The 22,167-nt window shown below is 39.0% G+C and overlaps 1 non-coding gene across 1 annotated transcript; it reads left to right on the plus strand.

Annotated features, from left to right (window-relative positions):
* Nucleotides 1-578: 578 nt before the first annotated feature.
* On the plus strand, nucleotides 579-719 carry LOC115031386. The gene has a single exon (XR_003837027.1). It is a non-coding gene; the product is annotated as a small nucleolar RNA SNORA48 (small nucleolar RNA).
* Nucleotides 720-22,167: the final 21,448 nt, after the last annotated feature.

The raw sequence follows: 22,167 nt of genomic DNA on the forward strand, positions 1-22,167 counted from the left end.
TTAAAAAAAAAAAAAGAAAAAATGTGAAGTCGTCTTACTAGGCTATGTAAGAAAATCCAAGAGTTTTTGTTTTGTTTTAGCATTTTTAAGACATTTTAAAGTTTGTGTGTATGATTGTTCTATATGCATGCATGCATGTGTATCATGTGTGTACATGATGCCCATAGAGGCTGGAAGAGAGTGTCCAGCCCTGTAAATGGACTAAGGATTATTGTGAGTCCGTTACAGAGCTATAAGCATTCTTAATCACTTAGCCATATCTTCAGCCCCAAGAAGGGTTTCAACACCAGGTCACAAACATTCAATTAGGATTGTGAGTATGAAATGTTTGAGATACCAATACTGATAACAGAGTAAATTAGGAAACAACAGACATAGCAAATAAGACAAAAATTGTTGTATGAAAGTAATGCAGATTGTATTTAAAATAATAAAAAATTAGTCTAAGACCAGGAATTACTTTGCAGTGTCTTAGCTTAAAAAGATATCAGGTGGAAAACATAATTTGTATAACATAGAAGTCGTTTTATGGGAAAATAGACTTAAATTTAATCAAAGAATTTGGATATCAACACCCCCCCCCCATATTTGGCAGAAAGACACCTTGTTGGTAGTGGTGTTCTTATATCAGTCAGGGGCAGAACAGATGGCAGTCCTTTGTTTATCCTAGCTTGATGCCTGACTTGGTGGCCAAAGGTGTTTTATGCCTGGACACATAAAAATTGAATCAAATCAAATCCAGGTAGCACAGCACAGAACAAGGAAGACAGGCATAGACCTGGGTTGTGCCATGCCACAAGGTGTGGGCAAGAATAAACAGCCACAGTTCTGCCCTCCACTCCAGAGCACAGGCAGGCCATAGATACATGGAGCCCTCCCTACCACCACACAGCACAGCAAGGGAGGAGGAAGACAGACAGAGACCCATGGACCACCATGCCACCCACAGACCTGCTGTTCTGTACACAGCACAGGTGGGCCATGGATACCTCCTTGCCACCACACCTGTCACACAGGGGCCCACCAGTCACAGTGGTCAGTCTACAGCAGGGGCCACCATTATGAACAAATATGTGGTTGACAGATTGGATAGAAAAAGAAGTGGAACAGCTTGAGCATTATGAAGAAAAATGGAACTAGAAGACTCAGGGTGGAGCAGAGTAGTAGCCTATTGTGAGTGACCAGCTCCACTACCTGGGACCATGGTGAAGTCACAGCCAAAGCCTCCAGGGAGGGCTATGGCTGGGTCCATGACTACACAGTGGCAGGGTCAGTGTCAATGTCCGTGGCTCCTATTAACCCTAGAAAACATTGAGATGACCCTGGAGGGTGGGGACATGTCCAGGGGATATTCAGAACTTGCCCCTACTCTGGAGAGCTGGCCCTACCTCCCACTGGCATCAGCACTCTGGAGAGCTGGTCCTGTACACCTCGCCTGAGCAACATAGTAGAGCATACCCTGATGATGGCAGTGGCACTGGCAAGCCAGCCCTTAGGTTGTGAGAGCAGGAGAGCTGGTCCCGCCCCTTGCCAGCTGCAGCACTAGGGAAAGTGAGCCCCATACCTTGACTAGGCAGCTGAGTGGAGTGAAGATGGAGCTGTGGGTGAAGGTGAGCTTCCCTGAGGCATGTGAACATTGGCATCCTGCCAATGGTGGTATCAGATTGCCTAGCCAGAGCAGTACTGGAGAGCTCACCCTGGTGGTAGGGAGAAGGGAGAGCCAGCACACTGACCAACTCAGCTACCAACCCAGGCCCAGATCCAGAGCTCTGAGTTGATCCACCCCAAAACCTGTATCATCTGCAAATGATTGGGAAACATGAAAGGGCCAGTCATGTTTATCCAAAGCTGCGTGATCTCCATGACACAGCAACGACGGGATAACTTGGAGGAGACATGGCAACAGGATACAATATTGATAGTGTCACAGAAGCCAGAGACCTGGAACATTTGCAAGTGAAGATGTGTGGACAGAGGAAAAAACTGGGGCACACTGTGACATACTACAGTTTCCACAATGAGATGTTTTTGTATGCTATGTGTGTGAGAGAGAGAGAGGGTTGGGGAGGGAAGGAGGGAGAGAGAGAGAGAGAGAGAGAGAGAGAGAGAGAGAGAGAGACTTTACTGGGAGGATTGCAAGAGCAGAGGGCAGATATAAGGGGAGGAGATGAGAAAGATGTTAAAATCACAAGAATCAATAAAAATTTTTAAAAAGGAAAAAATGTGAAGGTAAGTTTTAAAAGAACATAAATAAGGTTGGTCATTTAATCAAGTTTTGTGGTTTTCTTTCTTCAATCTCCTTTGAGTGGCTTCCTGCTCTGCATTCTACCATAGAAAGCAGACTAGTGATCACTGAAGGTGTGCATACATTGAAATAAATCATAAACAGGATTTCCACATCTCTCCATGAAGATACTATAGATTAGCTTTCCATGAGATCATTGGACACAGCACATCTGGAAGGTACCACAGTGAACTCTGCCTTATAGTAAACTGCAGCTCAAGTCTCAGTTCCAGGTTCCTGTCTCTCGGCATCTCCAGGGGCCTGCAAAGTAAAGACACTTTGGAACGTGCTTGTTCTTTTCAGTTCCTGTCACATGTTGTTTTGGTTTGTGTTGTCTGAGATAAGGGAGCCTTCTGTGGCCCAGGCTGACCTTGAGCTCACTGTGCAGCCCAGGATGACCTTGAAGTCCTTCATGATCCTCCTGTGCTGAGGTTTCAGGTGTGCACCACCATGCCGGCCTTCTGATGCTCTAATGAGCACCACCATACATGTGGAGACACATGGGTGTCTATAAAACTGATCTATGGCAGATACTTACAATGATCTTAATTCAAAAGCCTACCGACCTACTCTTACCATATTTGACTATCTGATACTTACTCTTTACACATACATTTTACACTCGACACTGAGATAATGGTAGGGAATAAATAGAACCTTTGGTGCGTTCAAATTAACAGCTTAAAAGAAATGATTAATAAAATGTCCTGAGCTTTATCGAGCATCTAGTGACACTGATAAATATAAATACACAGACATGCAAGTCCTGTCCAATGAACGTTTCCTGGCTTTTATTCTAGTGATATTGTAAACAAAAGAATAATTCTAAATTGATGGAAATTTCAGAAGTTTGTGATTTGCAGATGGGCACATTCCAAAATATATCCTGAATTTTAGCCAGACAAATATCATTTTAAAAAATCATTAAAAATAAACAAAATCAAATAAATGCTGGTAATTTAAGCAAGTTTTGATGATTTACTTTCCTTAAATCGACTCAAATATGCTTGAAAAAAATCCTGTGAGTGATTTCTTACATTTGCATTCTACTATAATGAAAAGAGCTAAGGCTATTGTATACACAGACATAAACAAAACTGTGCTTCTACATAAATACACATGCTACATATGCATACTTTGAATAGATTGGTTTATGTAAGTGATTGTGGGTTTTCAAGGACCTTAGGGTTTCACTTTCTCATAGTGAAACACCGAAGAATCACTTTCACAAGTCTTCTATTTTGCTGTCTTTCATAGTTTGTGACGAGAAAAGTTAATATGGAAATCCTGGATTCTGATAAACCAAACCATTTTTACATATATGGATAGGTAATATTATTGCTAGTACATAGCTGAATAAATCGAGGCACTAAACCTTTCCCCACAGACATGCAACCTCTATGTGGGTGTATAAACTTAAATCATTGGAGAGTGAGACTCTTAGAAGTATGCACCTTGTAAAACAGGTAGGAAAATTTAGTGGGTTGACAGATGGTGACTTTGGTATAGCAAGATGCCAGTGGGTGAAAAGCATGTGACGCACATGCCTGAAAACCTGACTTTGATCCCCAGAACCTACATTGAAAAGCCAGACATAGGGCTGCAGAGATGGCTCAGCAGTCGAGCTCCCTTACTTGCTCTTGCAGAGGATCCAAGTTTGGTTCCTAGCACACACTTACCATGGCTCACAATTGCTCAAAACTCCAGTTCCAAAGGATCCAATGCCTCTGGCCACCGCAGGAATTATACATACTTAAATTTACATACACATGCACACACACACACACACACACACACATACACACCGAGTAATTAAATTATTTTTTAAGCCTGATGTTAGTGACAGGAGGATTGCCTAGAAGTTCACAGAATACTTAGCCTGAGCTCAGAGCAGGTAGAAAGACAGAACAGAGTCCCAAAAGTTGTCCTCTGTTATCCTCCTTACACTATGAATAGCATTTCCCATACTCACAGATATCATATACACATACATACACACATACACACTCATAATAATGGTGATGGTTGTTGATTTTATGACAAGAGTCAAATGGCAGGCATATTTCTTATTGCAAACACAAAGAATGGAAACTTTCTTGCATCCAGAAAGCACCAGAGACAGTAGAGCAAGGTCACATATGTAACTCCACTCTGACATTAATATATTTCAGTAACCAAGAACAAGACTCTTATCATCAGAGACTGGGAAAATGACCTACTGAGAAATTAGCATTTGAAGATGTATCTTGAGATACATTTATGTAAAAGGATTCGGAAGTGTCTAAAAAGACAGTTCAATGGTTAAAAGAATTTGCTCTTACAGAGGATCCAGGTTTGATGACCAGCATCCACATCCTTAATTCTAGTCCCATGGGATCCAGTGCCCTCTTCTGGGTTCCAAGGGCACCAGGCTCACATGTGGAGCATATGTACACTTGCCGGGAAAGCACTCCTACACAGGAGATAAAAATAAATAAACCTTTCTTTAAGGGGTAGGACTTGGGAGAAGAGAGCATAAGATCGATTGAGTCTAAAAGCTACACTTGAATTTTCATTTCCTTTGAGACAAAGCATGTTTTTGTTCTATAAAATGTTCATCACTTCATATATATTCTTTCATAAAGAACCAATATGAAAATTTGAAAACTCTTAGAATGACTTCATTGGAAACAGAAAATGCTCAGTTTGAAAACAACACTGTACATTTTCACCAGATCTTAAAAAACTTTTTGACTTTCCTTGAGAAAATGAAGAAAAGTGTGTATCAGCATTCATTCAATAGATTTAACACTAACTGATAGAGGAGACTATATCCAAAGGAGATGAAACCACTGGCTACTGTGAGCAACTACACACCTTCAAACAACAAACAAACAAAAAAACCCCACAAATCTAAAAGAGAGAGAGAGAACCAGGTAGTCACATGAAAGCCAAATGATCTCTCATGAGAAATAAAACTTAAAATAATTCATTAAAATACTTACTGATGAAGAAGAACTCAGTGAATGAAGAAAATAAAATGTGCATTGTGGGGTGGGGGGAATAAATCTACTGAGATAGAGGTTAAATTTCATCATTTACATTTAAAAGGGGCTTACACATATACCCTAATGTGTAGGCATATATCAATAACCAGAGAGAGCCACCATGACACCTTCTGAATTATCAATCAGATCACCAAAAAACAGAAGCATTAAGATATGATAGCAGAGATATGCTCCACGCAACCTGTGAGACAAACATTTCCTCCACAGAATGAGAACTCCTGCAAGACCGTCCTTTCATTAACTTCATACTTCATATACTTTCCCAACAATTTCTCCAAAAAAAAAAAGCCTTTGGTAATCAGCTTGTAGATAACCTAGAAGGCTCTCTCGGCAGAACTTGAGAGATGTCCACAGTTGTGGTAGAATTTTAAATGCTGTGCTCCCTAAAATGAAACTCAGTAGAAACAAGAACACCTTTGCTGGTGGTGGGCAAAATGTCTACCTGACTCCTTGGCAGCCTTGTTTCCTCTGCTCTAGGCTTTAGTCAGAAACCGGATACCAAAGAAAAGCTCCCGAAGGTAATTTGTGGGAAGCAAACTTCCCTCCTTCTCCTCACCCCACACAAAGTAAATGAGGAAATCTGAAAGAATGCTCACAGAGTGACAAACCTAACATATTTTCCATTAGCAATGAGAAATGTCTCTACACCGAAAGCTGGGATTTCTCCCTCCGACCACAGGCTAGGAAACTCAGGCCTCCTGTGAGCCTCTGTTTGATGTTGCTGAGCCACAGCACATGCCTTTGTCTCTGTTCTAAAGACACATGGCATTTCCCCTTCCTCTCGGCCTCATTGCTATTAAGTGATTATGGTGTTGCTTCTGTGGGACCGTGACAGAATTACAATGTTGCAAAAGCAGCCCATCTAAAATTGAGCCAATTGTAAATTGTTTTCATCTTAAATTTATTTTGCCTGTCTTTTAAGATAATATTGAATGTTTCCATTTGTGTTTTATTGTCCTTAAGGAAATATTTAAATGCCTCTGTTGAAGTGTGGTCAAATTACACTTAAGGTATGACTTTAGAACTATTAACCCTTTAAATGCTTATTATTTATTCTATTCTAGTCAATGACCTTAGTTTTCAATGGACTTCTACAGTTAAACTGAGTGATAGTTTTCTATGAACAATTTAGCAAATAAAGATTTTTTAAAGCTTTCAAAATCATATCTACATACCAAAGGTTTTCTTATTAAAAGAGTATAATGATCTTTACTAATAACTATTATAATTATTAGATATGGAAAAATTAAAAAGCATATCTACTGAAAAAATTTTCATTCATTTTAAAAAAGTATCCATTGGCTACTAACCCTTTGTGTCTAATCCTTTGGTATGTCACACAGGTATTAAACATATGTACATATATAATACACATGAGTGAGTATTTTGAATCATATATAGATGTATACATATGTAATAGATTACTCATACTTTTGGGGAAGTTTTAAAAAGTGATCATCTAAATTTTTCTGCTTAAAATAAGCTTCCACTTGTGCTTAAAGTTTCATAGCATTGCCTTTGGAAGCACATATTTAGCTTTTACTTTCCCCTATCAAATAGAATCAATTTAACTTAAGCAAATTTCCCTTACAGGGAAGGAGAATTCTTCAGTCTAACCCAGGAACATAAACTTAAGTGGCTAATCTAGCAAGCATTTGCATGGAATACATTATCTACTAGATCTTCAGTACTTTAAAACAACTAGTTCAACCTTCACAACATATTCCTCAGGTAAGAAGCATTACTAAGCCTTTTTAGAAACAGGGCTCATAGGAATTGTAAACAATTTACCTTCAGATATATAGCTTTCAAATGGCAAATCTGGGTTGCGAACCTAAGAGACTTGATTCTAAGTCAATTCACGCATACACGAGACCAGTCTAGGCTTGTCGAGTGAAATGAGCTGATGTCACCGGATCCTCCTATGGACCCAGGTTGGATCTTTACCCAGTTAAGTTCCTCTGAGGCTCTAGTGTCTGACTACTCTCTCACACACTTGACATGAAAGGTTTCTGTCAGGGGTTCACTAGGGGTAATGAGATCCATTCTTTCTATAGTGCATGAGTTTGTTTACAGAAGCCTGCTGCTGCCCAAAAGGGGACCCTTTTCAAGGTCTTAACAGTATAATCAAGCAGTGACCTTTTTTTTTTTTTTTTAATAAAATAGTACTCCTCCTCAGGAGAATTATCTGTCCTTTCACAAAAGAAACTGAATTGTCTCAAGTAAGACAGAGTCTCTGAGAGAGAATCTAAACTTAAAAATATGTATAACTTAGTCATAAACAACAGCATATAATAAATCTGTAAAACCTTGGCCTCTCTCCACCATGACATGCTAATGTTGTGTCTGAGAAGTTATCCTATACCTTCTCTGAGCAGGGAAAAGCTGCCCATCATGAGTTGAGCAGGAGGCTAGTTCATCAGAGAGAATCTGGCCAATACCTACATTTCTCTGCTATCCCAGGCTGGAATCTTGTTTGTGGTTCACACGGTAAAGGACCCTGACTCTTCTCTTGTTACCGAGGCTCCCACTTATCTTTGATTTATGACAAATGACTTGGTCATCAATAAATCTTCACAGTTTTGGCAACTATCATATAATTCTGTCAGCACTTAAAGGAAGAGTTTGAAATGACCAGGAAGAGCCGGCCTGCAGGTCAAAGAGTCTGCTCCTCAAGAGAAAGAAAAGTAAACAAAGATTTTCTCATCTGCTCTTCACATACACTTTGGAGACAGAAGCTGAATCAATCCCAGGTTTCTGGGTCTCTGGAAGCTTGAATCAATCCTAGGTTCCTGGGAAGCGCCCCAGACCCAATCCTTACTCTTGGAAAACAAAAGGTATATTAAGTCAGGCTATAGAAAGCCACATAACAGGCTCCCCTAGAGACTTAAGGCAGTGCCAACAGCAACTACATGAAGGAAATTGCTAAGTACGCTGACTGTGGGTTCAAAGTGAGGCCAGGAAAATGAGATAGGGAAAGAAAGAAGTGTCGCTGCAAGAATCATGTTCCTGAGTTTAGACTATCCATGCTATTCAGAAAACTAAAAATATAAACACAAAGGTAGATTACAAAGACCCCTCTCCCAAGAGACAACTGATGCCAGAAAAAGCCTTTCTAACATCTGAAAGAAGGAGACCCCTGAGAGACACAAGAAGCCACACTACTAGGTGGTTCATGACCCTGGAGGTAGAAGAAAGCAAACCATTAGACAAATAAATAAATCTAGAAATATTCTAAATTAAAAGATAAGAACAATCAATAAATAGTGAAACTTAAAATGTTTGCCCAATGATTATCACCCCAGATATTCAAGTACAAAGCCTAAAGATTAATTAGATAGTCATCCCACATAGAAGTAAAAGGAGAAAAATGTGTATACACACATGCACACATGCAATTGAAGACAGTAAACTATAGAAGGGAAGAAACAAGCTTTGTCACTAGAAGGACCTTGGTTTAAATCTGGCCTTTGCCATTTCCTAGCCATGTAACATGTGCAGGTCTGTTAAATCCTTTAAGAAAACAGAACAATATTCCTGAATGAAAATATCCCTAATTCATGAGGTAATTTCAAAATCGGCTGGCATAACTGTGGTACGCATGAATTCTTAATGGTTTCAACAACAACAACAAAAAACACTTTTAAATGAATTTCTAATTATATTTGTTAATGATTTAATTGAATAGTATTCTGACCAAGTTCCATTGTACCAAAGCCTCTAGGCTCATTGACAAATTTTCTCCCATATATAACATCCATGTGGAATTCTTCAAAAGCATTCCAATAAGCCTCTCACATCATCCATCAGTTACTTTGAAAACAAGCAGACCTCTTTAGAGTGACATCTCACCGGTTCCCTGGTCACCTTTGATCTTTATCTGGGATCCATCCACCAGAGTAACTACATCACTCTAGGGTCTTCTCAAGTAACAGCCTAGCGTGCCGAGAAAACTCTAAGTTTTCTATCTTTCCAAATACGCTGTTAAGCGTATTCCTTCATTGTTTTGGTGCAGTTAGCAGGAGGGGGAAGTATATAAAAACGTGTTTGCACATACACATGGTACACAGGAGCCATTTAATGTAACAAAGATGTAATTCTACTCTGCCCTCAGAACTCCATTGCTTAGTTAGCATGTTGACTGAGCAAATAATTTAATAACTCTGATTTTTATGTCTTCTATTCAACTAAAAATCATTATAATATCTACTTTACAAGATTATTCTCAGGGTTGCATGGTTAACATGTTAGAGAGTACTTGGCATACTGTTCATAATACTTACTCAATAAAACCATGCCTACTGTGCAATGTAGCATTTAATATGTCACAGTTTCAAGGACTTAATTAAAAATTAAAGTTGAGGGCTGAAGAGATAGTTCAGAAGTTAAGAGTCATTTCTGATCTTGCAAAGACTGAGTACAAGATGGCAGCATCCACATGGTGGCTCACAAGTGTGTGAAACTCCATCTTCAGAGGATCCAAGCCATCTAGTGGATCCCATGGGCATTCCACTCAGATGTGCTTAGACACACGCTTCGGAACACTGCATATATAGTAAGTGTAGTTTTGCTACTGTTATGAATCCCAAATGTCTGATATACAGGATATCTAATATTTGATCCCTGTGAAAGGGTCATTTGATTCTCCCATAGGAGTCCTGGAGAGATAGCTCAGAATGAAAAAGATAAACAAATAAATAAAAATAGATAAACTAAAAGATAAATAAACATTCACATTTATTTTCTTCATGCAAACCTTTATATCACTTACTATTATGATCCACATCTGGTAAAAACCAAGAACCTAAGAGGTTAAACAACTTGCCTATAGTCCCACAGTTAAAAGCAGAACTACAAGCTCTACACCAGTGTTTCTACAACTAAACACTATGCTTTATATTAAAATTGCCCTGAAATTTTTAGAAAAGAAAAAAGCAGTTTTAATGTTTTTGTCTTTGGACCTAGAGAAATGGCTTACCAGCTGAAAACACTGACTGCTCATCCAGGGTTCAATCCTTAGTACCACATGGTAGTTCACAACCATCTGTGATTTGAATTCTGAGGGCTATGACTCCATTTTCAGGCCTCCATGGGTTTTTCATGCACACAGTACACAAACAGACATGCAGGCTAAATGAATTTTTTTTTGGAAAAAAAATCCTGTGATTTGCAATGAAATATTTATCAGCTTAAGTCAATTGCTGAGCAGAAAGTACACTGTCTCAGAGAGTTGTAAACACTCTAGGTAACTGCTCAAGAAGAAGTAGATAAGCCATATTCAGAAAATAGCGGGTATGCTCACCTATGCTCATGGGGGTTGCCACTGAAAGTGCCACTGCCAAAGTCCAAGTGGGAATGATGGAACATCTGAGGTCAGCAGAGTAAGCCTGGAAAGGTTAGCAATAATAAATGCCTCAGAAAGAACCCATAAAGAACAATCCTGTGGGAGACTCTCACAAAGAGAAGAATGCAGTCAGGAAAGACGAGGCTGGCAATAGGGAAGGCATGCCCTGACCTCATACCATCCATCTCTTAGGGATCTCTGTCCAGTTTCCACATGACAGTGAGAATTCATGAAAGCCTTTGTCATCACCCATATGAACCATTCATCTGGGCTTGCCGTCAGAGGGGAAGATTGACAAACTTGTTCACATTTTAAACTATTAATACATTATGTACCAAAACCTCTTTTTATTACTTATGGCATATCTTACTAAATTTTCCACGACATGTCTTGTCATTTAAAACAAGTTATATATTCCACAAATTGGACTAGTTATAAGAGAGTAGAGTCCTCAGGAACATTGATGATGTACTAACTGCCCACAAGACTTGCTCCGTGTGCTTCAGAACAACTTCAAAGCACATTTCCCAGGGTTATATGAGAAACATCTTTTAATCATAGTTCGGAACAACACGAGAGTATAACATGCTAGAAAAACTAATTGAGAGCAGTGTTCACCTGTGTAGCAACCAGAGAAAAACATGTGGTATCTTCCACTATCCATTTATACCTTACTCTTCTGAGGCTAGGTCCCTCCCTAAAGCTGGAGCTTGCATGTGTTTTGGCTAGGTGGAAGCTAACTATCACCAGAAATCCTCCTTCTTCACTGTACCCTTCCTGATGAGATTATAAGTTTGCAAGGCATCACCCCAAATTTTTTATGTGGGTGCTAGGATGGGAGATCCAGTCTCCGTCTCTGTACACAAAATACTCTTAACTTTAGCCCCTAGATATGTTACTTAGCTGACCAATATACTAAGAGTAATTTGCATGACAAAGATTGAAAGATAAGATTATGACAAGCCAGAGAAGAAGCCATCAACTCCAGCAAGCTTTACATGGAACCCTGCCTACGAACCCTGCCAGAAATTCACACTGGAAAAAAGATTGCATCTTAAAGAAATAGTGCTGATCAAACCAGACAGCTACATCTATAAGAATCCAAATAGATTCCTACTTATCACCCTGCCCCAAACTCAACTCCAAATTGATCAAACACCTGAACATAAAAGCAGATCCGCTGAATCTAATAGAGGAGAACGTGAGGGGATGACCTTGAACTTCAATGGCACTGGAAAAGACTTTCTGAACAAAACAGTTAACACAGGCACTAAGGTCAACAATTAATAAGTGGGACCTCATGAAACTTAAAGACTTCTACATAGAGAAGGGTACCATCATTGGGATAAAGCATCAGCTTACAGAAAGGGAAATGATTTTCTTACCAGCTACACAAAGAGGGCTAATATCAAAATCATATAAAGAATGCAGAAACACTGGATATCAAGAAAAAAAAGAGAACTAAATTTAAAAGGAGGTACAGTTCTAAACAGAAAATTCTCAAAAGAAGAAACACATACAGCTGAGAAACAGTTTTAAGAAACGATCAGCATCCTTATCCATCACAGAAAGGCAAATCAAAACTACATTGAGAGTCCCTCTTCAAGCCTTCAAAATGCCTAAGATTAATAAAGCAAATGACAGCTCATGCTGTCGACCATGGTGCAGGGAAAACACTCATGCATTGCTGGTGGAAGCGAAAACTTGCACAGTCACTACAGAAACCAGTGTGGCCGGTTGGAAAGTGACAGTGCTGCTGGTCCAGGAGTGTAAGCTGTTTGGCCACAAAATTATTTCCACACCATGGATTTGCAATTTAAAAGGAAGTTCATGTGGTGAAGGGAGGGAGCACAGAATGTTGTGTGAGTAAAGGCTGAGAGAACCAGAGAGAGGCAGATGACCTGGCTTTTGGATCTGGAGAGATGAACGCAGGAGTTGGGAACCGGTGAGATGGAGGAATAAGATCTTCAGGGAGAAATGACGTCTTTTGGGAGACAGAATAGCACTTAATAGCTGGCAAAACTAGAAGCCTTCTGGAAGCCAAGCCTAGAGCTAGACTACCCCTGATACGATTAGCTCATTGGCCACACAAGGAGGTGATCGGTGGGCCGTCCAGCAAAGAGGCAGCCTGTGCCTCATAACTTTGCCAGGAACGTGTAAACTGTTTCCCAAAAGTACAACTTCCCTTCCTCTCTCAAAATGACAGCAAAGGTGTGGGTATGGGAGGAAATATTTAGTGCCTCGTGAACTTGGAGGAATTGGACAGCTTTATAATTTTTGTATACACACATATACACACATCTATGCAAACACAATCCCCAAACTCTTCAAATTTAGAAAAAAATTATTCCTGAAGGACCATCACCTTAGTTCTTACAGATAGTGGTAATAAAAAATAGGAAAAAAAGGAAGCCAAAACAAACATATAGTTATTAATAGTGAACTATAAGATAAAATGTTGTAGCTTCCTACCAGCTAATTATAAAGGAAGAAATCATCTGCCTTTTCCACGTGGAAAATTGCAGGCCAGAAAAATTAAATATCTTGCCGGAAATTGCTAAGGTAATCGGAACAATAAAGACAGCCAGATACTGAACACTTTACTACATGCCAAGTAATTTTAAATAATTTCACCCATAATTACCTTCAATAATAACTACATTTGTCCTTCAGTATCCACTGGGATGAATCCAGTACCCTCCGTGGAGTCAAAACGCCACAGATGCTCAAGTTCGTTATATAAATGGGAGAGTATTTGCATATCACCTCTGCACATTCTCTTCTGTGCTAAATCATCTCTAGATTGCTGATAGTCAGTGCAATGCAAATGGTTCATAGATACTTGTGCTGTATTGTTTAGGGAATAATGACAAAAAAGTCTGTGCATGTTTAGTATAGATGTAACCTATTCTTCATATATGTTTTGATGTACATTTGGGTGAATAGATGAAGAGACCAGAGATACAGGGGGTCTACAGTATCTATTGTTACCAACAATTTTTCCTATTTGCCTTCACTTATGTCATTCCTAGAAGGTATTGTTATTATTGTTCTCAATATAAAAGATGGACAATAGCATCTGACATACCTGAGGTCACATTAGGAAATGATGGTATTAGGGTACAATTTGAGGCTGTTTCTCCCAGAGTCAGTATCCTGGTCTCATGGTCTCTATCCCTGGCTTCACCCCATTGTCTGGAATCACACCCAATCCTTGGAAGTTTATTGGCCCGGGAACACTAGAGATGTCTTTTCTATTTAACAAAAATAAAGAATTCTTTCTTCTTGTATCTGCTTAGATTCTTGTAGCTCAATAAATGTACTGTTCAATAAGCTAGCTAAGCATTTACATGGCCTTTAACTATGTTTTGTTTTGGTTTGGTTTTTTTGGATCAGGTACCAAAAACCATCAAATTTGCATGGAACATCTAAAGCATCAAGCTTCCAATGGGTTTATTGAGATTTATTTTATTTTCACTTATGCTCATGTGGGTACGTTAGTATGCACATGTACACTTAGATGCCTGTTGAGGCCAGAAAAGGGAGTCTAATGACTTGGAGCTGAAATTATGAGCATCTGTGAGTTTCCTGATATGAATCCTTGGAACCAAACTCACTGCCAAAGTAGCAATCTAATGACTGAGCCATCTCTCCAGCCCGTGTCATTGATATACCATTTTAACTTAGGAACGGCCTATTCTGAGATAATGTACCAAGATTTTTAGCTTCCAGGGAAATTTCAATTTTTAATATTCTAATAGGTAATAGATGTACATGTGCATATATTCATATATATGTGTGTGTGACTATTAACTTAATTTTTCTTCAGATTTTGAACTTAAAAGGATAAAAGACTTGGCCATTTTTTCCTCCTTATGACATGGTTTTTAATCATCACACAGACTTGCCCTTGAGAAGCAAGCACATCAGTGAGATGCACAGTGGTTCTAGGATTACTGATTGAAAAAGCAGCAAAGTTAATACTCCTTCTCTGGGAAGCTACTGAGGTTTATGCCTGCCCTTGGACGTTGTTCTTTTAAACTCTTGTAAATTGTCCTTGAGCTCTCATTTGAGTCCATTTCAGTGAGACTAGAGACTGAAGAGGGGAATCCAGTTTCTCCTGTATCATTTGGAAACTATGAAATTCTACTAACATGAGAACAAGGATTAACGTTTGGAGTCCGGCCAGGCATGCAAACACACAGGAACACATGTTAGAATTCAAGTGAGATATTAAGTATTGTATAAAAGATAATCAGATTATTACAGACTATTGTAGAGACCATTAAGCATGGGCAAAGGGACCATTGCAGAGGAAAGACCAGACAATGACCAGAAAAATAGTTGTGTAGAGCAAATCATCAAGTGTAAAGTGGGCAGTGGCCAATACCACACTGTTCTTATTCAAGTAGCATATATGCTATCTCCATTGTAAAGTCTTTAGGACAGTTTCTTTGAAGGATACTTTCCCACCCAGGTTACTGATGCCCATTCTTTTGATCAGTAATCATGCAATAGAAGAGAGAGAGAGAGAGAGAGAACATTATCTGTAAATAATAGCCACCAAAGCCCTCTAGCTCTGTCTTCCTAATTGCTAACTTATACCTAATATTTTACATGATTCTTTAACTACTAGAGACTGCAGTTGCAGTATTTCTCCCCTTTCATTTGGTATTATAAATTCTAAGCAGAGAAGTCATGCTATTTTACCCTTCTTCACCTATCACTGTTTTTCACTTGCAATTAATATGCTTATATGGGTTCATGGGTATTGAGGCTTATTCAAGGATAAGACTGAGCAAGACTCTATTCTCCAAATCTATCAGGGGGGAAGTCAATGGACATGTCTAGGGTCAAAAACTCTGCCAACTACATTAATCTTCCACTCATCAGTCTATCAACACCATAGGGCCTGTCCCTTTTGCAAAATGAGAGAGAGTTTTTATGGTAGTTTGAATGAGAATGGCCCCAATGGCTCATTTATTTGAATTGGTGGTCCTCAATTGATAAAACTGGGAAGGATTAAAAGGATTGGCCTTGTAGGTGGGCTTTGAGGTTTCAATAGACTCATAAAATTCCCAGGTAGCTCTTCCTCTTCCTCGTGGCAGTGGATCAAAAAGTGAACTTTCAGATATCCCTTTACTCTGTCATCATAGACTCTAACCCTCAGAAAGTGTAAGCCAAATTAAGTGCTTTCTTTTATAAGGTGCATTGATCAAGTGTTTTATTACCACAATAGAAAAGGGACTAATAGAGTTTCCTTTGAGATACACAGTGTCACTGCATTTTTCCAGGCCCAGACTTGCATAAAAGATTTTCTTTCTCCAATCTCTCTGCATCATCAGTGAAGGCTGGGAAGAAGGATCTCCAGGTCTACTGACAATTTCAGTTTTTAGATTTATAGGCTGATGATTGTGAGAAAAGGGTCTGTCCTCAGTACCCATCAAGCCTGCATATGTCTGATCGGGCACTTACCAAGCTTAAGGCAATGAATTAACCTGCTTAGCTCGCACAGTGGGCCATGCATAGTGGGTAGTTTTATGGTTGACACATTATCTAATATTCTTAACCAGATGTTCTTACTCTATTTAAAGAAATAGAGGTAAGAAAAAACAAAAAGAAATAGAGGGTGGATGAAATTTAGAAATATAACTATGGCCACTGACTTAGTGAATATAGTTGAGCCCATCTATTAATCACAGAAGTAAAGGCTTTCTGCTCATATTCCATGACCCTTCAGGAAACATGAGCAGATTTTGGATGTTTGTGAAACCCCTGCATCACTGCAAAGTCTCCAAGAATTCTTTAGAAGTTTGTGGGGTTTCTTTCCTTTTTTAACACTACAGTGCCTGAATCTTTGTTAAGGAGATCACATTTATGATAAGGTCAACAGCAATGACAGTACAATCTGGAGGTGCTGCTCCACATCATCTCCCATCACAGCCTGAAATTTTCTCCAAGATCTTCACTTAAGCAAACCCGTTACATCCCAGCCTACATCCCAGAAATGAATTTCAAGGTGACTCTAATGAAGCACAGTTGAAGTTTTTTAAGAAAAACCTTTAACATGAATTTAAGCACAGACATTAATAGAAGCAGAGAACTTAGGGACAGGATAGGGCACACCCAATTGTGAAAACAATCTTTTCAAGAGTACCTCATTTAAATACCTTAGAAACAGCAGTTAACATATTTTTGTGACTTTTGAAGTTAAATTATCACAAGGTTTTGAAAGGATTCTTTACCCTCACCTATTTTTCTCCTTTAAATAAGTGATAACATAGGGTGGTTCCTGGGTTGCAATGGTTTTCTTATACACAGTAGGACTATCTGTTCAGAGGTGGTACCCCACAGATGACTGAACTCTCCTAGGTCAATCATCAATCAAGAAAATATTCTGCCAGGCGGTGGTGGCACACACCTTTAATCCCGGTCCTTGGAAGGCAGTGGCATGTGGATTTCTGAGTTCGAGGCCAGCCTGGTCTACAAGGTGAGTTCTAGGACAGCCAGGGCTATACAGAAAAACCCTGTCTTGAAAAACCAAAAAAAAAAAAAAAGAAAGAAAGAAAGAAAGAAAGACAGACAGACAGACAGACAGACAGACAGACAGACAGAAAGAAAGAAAGAAAGAAAGAAAGAAAGAAAGAAAGACAGAAAGAAAATGTTCCACTGGTTACCAATTCCAATCTAATGCTTGTTATTATTTCCTAGGCTCTGTGCAACAGTTATCTGGCAACAGTCAGGTAAGCCTGGCTCAAAATAAAAGGGGATATTTGGCCCCTCCTTCTCTCTGTCTCTACTCCCCTCTCAAATCCCCTTCCCATGCCTTAAGTAAACTCTATTCTATACTATACCCATTGTATGGCATGGGCCCACTAAGGCACCCCTCCCACCTCACCAAAACCATGCTCTACAAAACATTTTATAAAACACAACTATGACATTTTCTCAAATGATGTTTCCTCTTTCTAGATGATCCTGGCTTGGGTCAAGTTGACAAGATATAGCTAGGTAGGTAGGTAGACAGACAGACAGTTAGATGATAGAGGAGAGAGAGAGAGAGAGAGAGAGAGAGAGAGAGAGAGAGAGAGAGAGAGGAAGGAGGGAGGGAGGGAGGGAGGGAGAAACAGAGAGAGACGAGAGACAGAGAGAGAAACAGAGAGAGACAGAGAGACGGAGACAGACAGAGAGACAAAGGAATATAGTCTATCAGATATATCAATAGCAATTTCTTCAAATGCTCTATGATATAGTTATGTACCTATGATATATCCCTAACAAAATTAGTAAAACTAAGACTCACACACTCAACATCACTTTCTCAGAAAAGCAATGAATGTACTGAGTCGTTTTTTTAATGGCTTTTTATATATAAATTATTACTTAACTCTTCCTGAATTTATCCCCAGGGCTGATACTATTCTACATGATGTATATTATAAATGTTTGTTGAGCATTTGGTAGTATGACTAAATAAATGCAGGGGAATTGGAGGACTCTCATACATAATTATTCTTTCGAAGAACAGCAGCAGCTTCCTGCACATTTCCTTGAAAGAACTTGCAAGGAACCTGAAGGAGTAAATAATGCAAAAGAGATGCTAAATGATTTGAACTCTCTGTAGAATTCATTCAGTGACTCTTGGTGACCTCTTCTTTTCCTGCTGGCCAATCTTTTACACAGCTCAATATTTCCTAAAGCCTATGGCATTTCATAACCACCCACAACATAGACATTACTCCAGTCAAATGTTTTCAACTCAACTCATATAGTTTGTGTTTTTGTATGCACAAACATATGTGTCTGTGCACGTGCATTTGTGTGTGTGTGTGTGTGTGTGTGAGAGAGAGAGAGAGAGAGACAGAGACAGAGACAGACAGACAGACAGAGACAGAGATAGAGACAGAGATAGAGATAGAGATAGAGACAGAGAGACAGAGAGAGACAGAGATATTTAGGAACTCTGTCCTGCACTAATTCTGAAAAGAAGCCTTTCTCGGTGTTACAGTCTAGGAGCAAGTGAGAATGATGTCATTCACTAGTGACCTCATCCATAATGGAATTGTGAAGAGGGTTATGACAATTAAAATATGACCAGAACAACTTGTAATTCCATCTGGCAAAGACCAAGACTTTGGTTTTGTTTATTTGTTTGTTTTTTGTTTTTTTGTTTTGTTTTGTTTTTTAAGTGAACACTTAGGCTCTGAATGTAATGGGTCAGGAGAAGATATTAAACCAGTAGGAATATAAACAGAAATGGTTATTATAGACTATAAGCAAATGAAATTTCAGTCTTTTGTAACCTGGTTATCAAAGTGTCCATATATAAATATCCTGGCATATATTTCCCATGGTATTTCTGTTTTATGCTTTAAGATACATTATTTTGGTAATTTAAACATGTTGAATGCTTAAAATCTAAATAAAATACATATATTACAAGTTTAAAAATAATTGCTAAGGAGAAAATTCTTCTGAGAATGGCATAGGCTATGACCAAATAATGCAGGACAATAATAAAAAGTGGAATTCTTATATTTTCAGATTATCATTTTTGAAATGGATTTTCTGTAGGTCTGGAGAGATGGCTCAGTGGTTAAGAGCACTGACTGCTCTTCCAGAGATCCTGAGTTCAATTCCCAGCAACCACATGGTGATTCACATGCATCTGTAATGGGTATCCTATGCCATCTTCTGGTATGTCTGAATACAGCGGCAGTATACTCACATACATGAAATAAGAAAATAAATCTAAAAAAAAAATAAATAAAACTATTCTGTATAATTTTCTCATCCTAAACCACTGGCCCTATATTACTAGGGAAACTGGAGTCTCCTCACTTGGCTTTTAGTCTCATTGATAAAAGAATTTTAAAACAACTAAATAGGAAACTCAAAGACAATTTTATTCAAACTTAAGAAAGAAAAAAAAAGCAGTGTAAATCTTAGAAGCTACTGTGATAAGGAGAAGAGAAATAGAAAACCTTTTGTGTTAGAACAGGATATTCAGCACCTGGCGTCTTCAAGCAGCTACCTAGAGCAAGCAACTACTCAGCAAAGGCAGGGGGAGAGGCGGAGGTAGCCTAAAGAGAGAAAGAGTGAGAAAGCCCAAAGTACCAGAGAAACCATACGTGAACTTTGGCCAGTTTAAGAAACAGACTTTTTCAAAGTATAAAAAAAAAAATCCTAATTCAAAAAAAGCAGTCAGACTTAGCACAGCTGCACAGCAACAGCTCTGTGAGTAGCTGCACTGAGGGCTTCTGGGAGGAAATGTACACATGTCTTTGCTCAAGACCAGAGTTACCACTCTGTTGACCAGATCTAAAAGAGTATAAAGAATATTCCCCTTTCTTGAGTTATGAGGGAAATGGAAAGTAGAGTTTAAAGCTTCAGTGATCTCAAAGGCTACTCTAACATCCCCCATTATAGAGAGGTAAGCCTAAAATCACTTAGAACTTAGACCAGCGTTCAGAGGCCAGAAATCCTCCTGGCATTTCTAGCCTTCAACTGAAATAAGACCAGGGACATCTCCAGCTTTGACCCAAGGACAAGAATGCTCACTCTAAATCTGCCTTACCAATGTCTATATCCTGTCTTTATTGATTAAGGTGGAGCTTTATCAGATGTAACTGAGTCATTACAGAGGAAGAGACACTAAAGATGTCCACCTTCCTAATATGAGGACAGCCAGAAATAGTCTCTTCAAGCCCAGAGTGCATCATCCTCAGAAACTCCCAATGCTGGATCTTAATCTGCACTTCTAGCCTCCAGACATTTAGGTTGTTTCAGTCTCCCAGCCTGTGACATTTTCCTATGACAAGCCATGTCGACCTGTAGGCCCCTTAGTCTGCTAAGAGTCTTGGCTTTAACCATTTGGGAAAGACACTAAATGTCACTGTTATATATCAATTTTTTATTTTTCATTATAGAGCTTCCTGAACTGCCCCCTGATCCTTGAAATATGAGCTACATTGCTTGATCTCTCCCAGTCTACAGCCCTAGGGTCTGTTTCTAAAGTAATTTCTTTAGCTGCTTTCTGTAGAAAAGGTATAGATCCTGGCATGTTCTTGTTCATAAGACTAATATGGCAATGACATCACTATTTTTGTTGTCAGAGAGGTGAATTTACTATTGATCATCATTGCTTCTTCCTGTGGCTGCCTGCTGTTATTCAGAAACGTCATTGTACTAGAGAGAGTGAAGATGTTGCGAGTTAGACTTCAGATGTAAAATGACCCCACTGAAAGGAACTTTGAATGCCTCCTATGCCACCAGGTGACTCAGGTATTGTTAACCCTGGCAGAGACCATGGATGGGCTTTAAAGAAACCTTAAACTATAATTTCTAGTGACAACTTAAGAGTAGTCAGACTGTACCATACCAATTTACACATAAAAGCAACCCAGATTCAAAACCTTCAGGCTATTCTTTCTTACCAAGGTGGGGTTGTTTGAAACATAAACGTAACTGGTGGACCTCAGTAATCTGAGGCTTTCTTGAAACTGTCTCAGATATGCTCATAATCTGTCACTACAGCATACTTCTCTGAGTGAGGAACAGAGCAGGGACTGACAAGAAATCCACATTTTGTGTGTTTCATAAGGACTTCCATCTAGGGGAGAGTGATCATGCCTAACCATGACAGGATGCTTCTCTTACAGCAACCACATGTTGCTTTTTTCACAGTGACAATTTGAACATGGTTGAGTTGCCAGTGAAGTCAGGTCAGAATTTTCATCTCACTCACATGGATTTGACTTCGGTGACCATGGAAACCATTCAGTACACAGATGAGTAGACACACACACAGAGACTGACCGTCAGACTCCATGTTGAGGTAAGTGCTTCAGTTTTCCTACTAACACTGAAAAAAAAAAAAAACTGTCTTCATCCAAGGGTAGAGGTGAGAAGAGACTACAAAGCCACAGCCCTGGGTACACAACAGAGCCAATGTAACTGAACCCTTCAGCGGAGTTCTCAACATGCTCGTTATTTCATAAGCATTTACAGAATATGAAAAGTGATTCTCTTGGCTGTTTAAATCTTTGCTTCCATATTCATTTACCCAGGCTGACAGCATCCTCCAAGATTCTAAATCTTTTCCATGGGTCTCTTTCTTTCCCTTTTGAGAATCATCCCTAATTGCATCAGTCTGTATTTCTTCCTTGCTTCTCTCATATAATATTTGAACAAATACTTAAGAGAAAGAACAACTGCCTTTAACATTATAACACTATTTATAATATATCCTAGATGGCAGAGACCACCTAAAATAAATGATATTTTACATGCTGTGAAGAATGCGTCTATTATTCAAAAGGTTTATGTTTTACAGCTATGGTTGAACCACCTTACAGATTCCTAGTCGGTGCATAAAATTTTAACATTAATGCTTGAAGTAAAATTTTAAATAGACTTTTCCATTTTAGAAACAAAGCTGCAGTGAGTTGGCATTTTTATCAAGACAAATATTAAACCTACATAATTTTAAA

This window comes from Mus caroli, chromosome 6 (assembly GCF_900094665.2).
Source record: "Mus caroli chromosome 6, CAROLI_EIJ_v1.1, whole genome shotgun sequence".
NCBI lineage: Eukaryota > Metazoa > Chordata > Mammalia > Rodentia > Muridae > Mus > Mus caroli.